The 5000-nt window shown below is 56.8% G+C and overlaps 1 protein-coding gene across 2 annotated transcripts in view; it reads left to right on the plus strand.

The window, feature by feature from the left end:
- LOC147012513 (serum response factor-like) overlaps positions 1-5000 on the plus strand; it is a 160974-nt gene that overhangs the window by 118038 nt on the left and 37936 nt on the right. The gene's annotated exons all lie outside the window — the stretch shown is intronic.

Here is a 5000-nt window from a genome sequence, read left to right on the forward strand (position 1 = left end):
GCTGCGTAACTACCTAAACAAACTCACTCACACGGACGACTTAAATAAAATTGCCGGCGCTAAGACATACATGCCGGGGGCGCACTCATATGTACAGTACATCTTAACCTTAACTTACAAATCTTACACTAAACCATGGCCCAGGATCATTGAACTCTGCAAAAGAAAGCAGTTAGCAGGGAGCCAGGCTGCCCGCATGCAGTCTCTGGCTCAAAACAATGCAGGTGACAGGGAACGTGGCTGGCTGCTCACACGCAGTCCAAGGCCTTCCCTTTTGAACTGAACTCAGTGAACCACAACGGTGCTTGGGCTGCACAACGCAGTCTCCGTGCCAGCTCAAGTGGCACACGCAATGAACACAACGAATGGATGCATGAACGGTTTGAACTGAATGCAGTGAACCACAACGGTGCATGGGCTGCACAACGCAGTCTCCGTGCCAGCTCAAGTGGCACACGCAATGAGCACAACGAATGGATGGATGAATGGATGGACCGAATGCAGTGAACCACAACGGTGCATGGGCTGCACAAACGCAGTCTCCGTGCCAGCTCAAGTGGCACACGCAATGAGCACAACGAATGAATGGATGAATGGATGGACGCAAAACACGGTGCACGGGCTGCCACTGCAGGCCCGTGTTGTAGCTGCCAACAGGGCAGTTCTCGCAGCTTGCAAACTGTTGCCTTGATCCTGGCGCACATGGAAATGAACAGGGGGGCAAAGCAAAATTGAACGGGGCTGGTGAACATGGGCAGTGGGCATGGCATGGCAAAGGTGCAGGCAACACAGCCCGCAGAAGAAGGCCGCTGCAGGCAAACACAGCCGGCAGATGAACTGGCCGGCACAGGCCTTGAAGAAAAACAGCCAGCAGATGAACTGGCCGGCACAGGCCTTGCAGAACACAGCTGCCGATGAAGTTGGCCGGCCTCCGCCTTGAAGCAAAACACGGCCAGCCGATGAAGTTGGCCAGCCTTTGCCGTTCAATGGAGGTTGGTGGAGGGAGTGCGGTGGTGCTGGCCACTTGGAAGGCGGGCTCGGACCTACCTACCTGTCTCCCTCCCAACCTATCGCCTTTGCCTGTCACTGTACATACCCACTCCCTTAATTTGTCAAACCCCAATTTAGCCCCAACTTATTTTTTGTTGTTTTTATTTTTACTCCCCCACTATAAATCGTCCCCTAACCCCCTTTATCGTCCTTGTTCGGCTAACCTATCCTGTCACCTAGCCTACTCCCAACCCCTACGTTCCCTTCCCGGAGGGGAACAAGGGAGAGCTAACGTCCTGTGTCGAGGCCCAACGAAGCCTCAGAATGGCCTCCCCAGAGTTCGGCGATCTTAACACCAAGTGGGTCCAGCGGCCCACAACGACAGCGAGGGGATGGATGGTGCGGAGGGGTACATCTCCTAATCTATCCTAACCATTTAACTGTTAAACTACCCCGGGGCTTTCAACAAGCGCCTCTCGCTTAAACTATTGGTTCTAACAACCCAGATTCCCGTCGCCTGTGTTGGTGTCCTTACAATTTCGGGCCTCGCCCCAATTTTCTCTCCGTGCCCTCACACGGTCTCCTGGCTGGGACACGTGGCTCCCTTTGGCAGGCACGACCCTCTGCCGAATCTCCCGCTATGGCACCCCCGGGCACTACACTGCCTCCGAGCCTACCAGCTCCCTAACACCGGGGAGTGCCCCCCATGGCACCTCCCCTGAAACGCACACGTGGCAGGCCGGCCTCCCGGGCCCCTTTCCGAGGGTCACCCGTGCCCACAACACTGCCCACGCGGCTAATGGCGCCCCGGGCCCCCGCACCAAGCAGGCGCACCCGTGCCCACTACTCTATCCCGGCCCCCCATGGGCCCATGGCCTACCACGGCCGACTAGCCTGGTGCCCGGGGTAACCACTCAGCGATACTCACCTTTCGCAGCCACGCTCCGAAGCCCGTCAACAGGGCTCCTGCACCCCTCCAAATGGGTCTCGAGCCTACTTTCCCACCAACAGCAAAACGACCTCCATTTTTCAATTTGACTAACCCAGCTAACTCACTTTACTCTGACCCCGGGGTCCCTTGGGCGGGAGTCACTCCTCCCCCCAATCACTCATCGCACCATGCATTCCCCATTCGCTCCATACACACACAGACCCGCTGGCCTCACTCACTCACCAAGCACATGTATTCACCTCACAACCCACAACTCTTCAACACACACACCGCTGAACTCTGCCATCCTTCTAACTACATCCCCTAACTAACTCGTGCTCCCACGTCGTCCCTTATACTACAGCACGTTCCTTTTAACACTACGTAGCTAAGCTACGTCCCCTCTACACATTCACAAGTCTGTCCATGTCCCCAAATAAATCATTTTATTTCCCAACCTAAATCTCGCTACAATCCCTCTAACTAATCCATTCCACGGACTCCATGAGGACTTACCCCTGCCCCATGAAGTCGGTCTAGCTAAGCTAACCCTTCCCCCTAACTAGTTTCCATCCTGTGCCCAGGTAAGGGGGTCTTTCACCCCTTGCCCAGGAATCCTGTACACCCGAAAGTGAGGCTTGCTTTTTTTTTCATGCGCAGCACCTGCGCGGCAACTCAGAGCTCGCGCACTTTGCACCTGCCCGTGACGTCATGCAGCTGCACGTGTTCCTCGTCCCTCCTTGGACGGGACCATCCGGCAGAGATACCCCTCCTGCCGGATTCCAACCCCACGTGCAGCCATGACGTCACCGTGCGCATAAAAAAAAACAAGCCCCACGTCTCGAGGGGTTCCCCACGCGAACACATGTGCTTTGCCCGTTGGAGCTTAACACACACGATCGCGTGGAGAACCCATCCGGTCCAAATCCATTTACCTGCCTAAACTTTGTCCGTCCGCGGGATCGGCAAATCCACCGCTGGCGTTTCCGGACCGGGACTTCACTCTCGCAAGCGAGCACGTGGTGGTCTCGTGCGTTGCACAGCACGAACCGCGTGCTCACTGCTGGGTGCACCCGGCACGGTCCCCGAAATAGCTACAGCCGCTACTCGGCTTTCTTTCTTCTGTCGCCGTCGTCGTCGCCATTCGACCCTCGCACACCTGCGTGTTACGACGCACACAGTCCACTCCATCACATTCACACCGGGAGACGCGGCTGCGTGCTCCCGCATGCCAACCGACATCTCCCTCACATACCGCTCTCTCACACACACGGTCTCCCTGGCACACAGCGACCTTGCACACGGCCGTTCACTCACGCGTGCGGGGGCACTCACCCGCGGTGCCTCACTCGCACTCCGTGCCTCATCCACACACGCGGGGGCACTCACCCGCGGTCCCTCATCCACACTCCGTGCCTCATCCACACACGCGAGGGCACTCACCCGCGGTGCCTCTTCCACACACGGCGTGTTGGGAAGCACGCACTCTGGCACCATCGCCACCACACCACTCACACACGGGGTCGCTTCCACACACGGGGACGCACTCACACCTTGCACCACACACACAGGGACAACCACACTGGGGATTCGTGTCCCCACAAGGGTCTCCGGGGCCTCTATACCCCCCAAGCTCTCCGTGCACTCGTTCACAGCACCCGTCCCCTCAACCTCGCAAAGCACGACCGAACTCACCTGGTCGTGACTCGCCTCAAGGGGGCATACTCCCTCCCCTTGTTCCTGGAGGAGGTCATCCAGCTGCTCGCACCGGGTCCCCACACGCTCCGCGAGCTCACCCCCATTGTCCTCCACTACCTCCGTGTGTGTGTGCGCGTCACTTACCCCGTCTTCATCGTGTTTATTGGTCTCTGCTTCTTTCTGGCGTCTTTCCCTTATCTTTATGTAGGTCAACCTTGCTTTCTCTTTAAGTCGCTCCCGTCCTTCCCTGTTTTTCACTCCTTGCTCTTTCACGATCTCCGCGTACCCCATCCTTGCTTTCCGTATTAATTGTTCTTTTCTCTCCCTCCCAATTACTTTCACCTCGTCTCTTGTCTCCCGAATTATTTTCTTACCCGCCTCCACCGCGGGCCTGTCAGCCGTTGCACCCCCTTCCAGCTCGTTTGTTCCGACACGTGGAGTCGCCATTTTAAGTTCCCTGCTCACGGCCTTCATGCCCGCCTGCAGGCATCGGCCCATGTTCTGCGTCTCACCCCGTAGCTTTCTTGTTTCTTCCTTCATGTTTGTTTCCATTTTAGTTTTCATGCGTTTTATTTCGTTTGTGAATGTATCCATCTTTTCGTTTATTTGTTTGTTCATGTCTTTCATTTCGTTTTTTATTTCATTTGTCATTGCCGCATTCATTTGTGCCAGCATGGTGAATAGCTGGGCCATGTCGGATGCACTCAAGTGAGCCGTTTCGGCAGGGGTTGGGGAAGGGTCTTGGTGGAGAGGGGGGGAGGTGTCATACACCGCGGCCGCTGCCGCACCCACCTCGGGCCCTGGGTTCAGTTGGGCGAGTCCGTGTTCCTGCACAATCAACATTTCCTGCTCGGGGATTCCATCCTGGACCATGGATTCTACATTACTACACATATACATTTCTAATACCCCCGGCTCCCGCTCGCCTTGAGACGCCATCTTGCTTCTCGTGAAGGGTTAATTTAACTCGCTCGTAATTTGGAGGGAATCGGGGGTCGCTTCTCTCACCCCTGGACCGATTCCCGTGAATTTCGCTGGAGACAGGAGAGCCTGTTGTCCCGCTCTCCAATACCAGTGCCGCGAGGAGGGCGATGGATTTGTATCCCACTCCAGACACCAGTGTTGCGGTCTTCGCGCCCGCCGGCGTGCGGACGGCCACGTAACTCGAATCGCGGCACGTCGCCCACCGGACGGACAATCCAGTCGTGACCCTCTCGGACTAACGCCGGGAACCAGTCACGGGTGGACCTTTTGGTCTCACCGCGATCGAGCCAATCAGCCCCCGCGTGGGATAGGGTTGCTCGCCAAATTCGACCTACCTAAGTACCCACGCGGAGGGTAGACCGGGCGATCGCACCTCGCCGCAGGTCGACTTCGGACA

This window comes from Eptatretus burgeri, chromosome 15, assembly GCF_056783735.1.
Source record: "Eptatretus burgeri isolate ZD-2024b chromosome 15, Ebu_testis_v1, whole genome shotgun sequence".
NCBI classification, from domain to species: domain Eukaryota; kingdom Metazoa; phylum Chordata; class Myxini; order Myxiniformes; family Myxinidae; genus Eptatretus; species Eptatretus burgeri.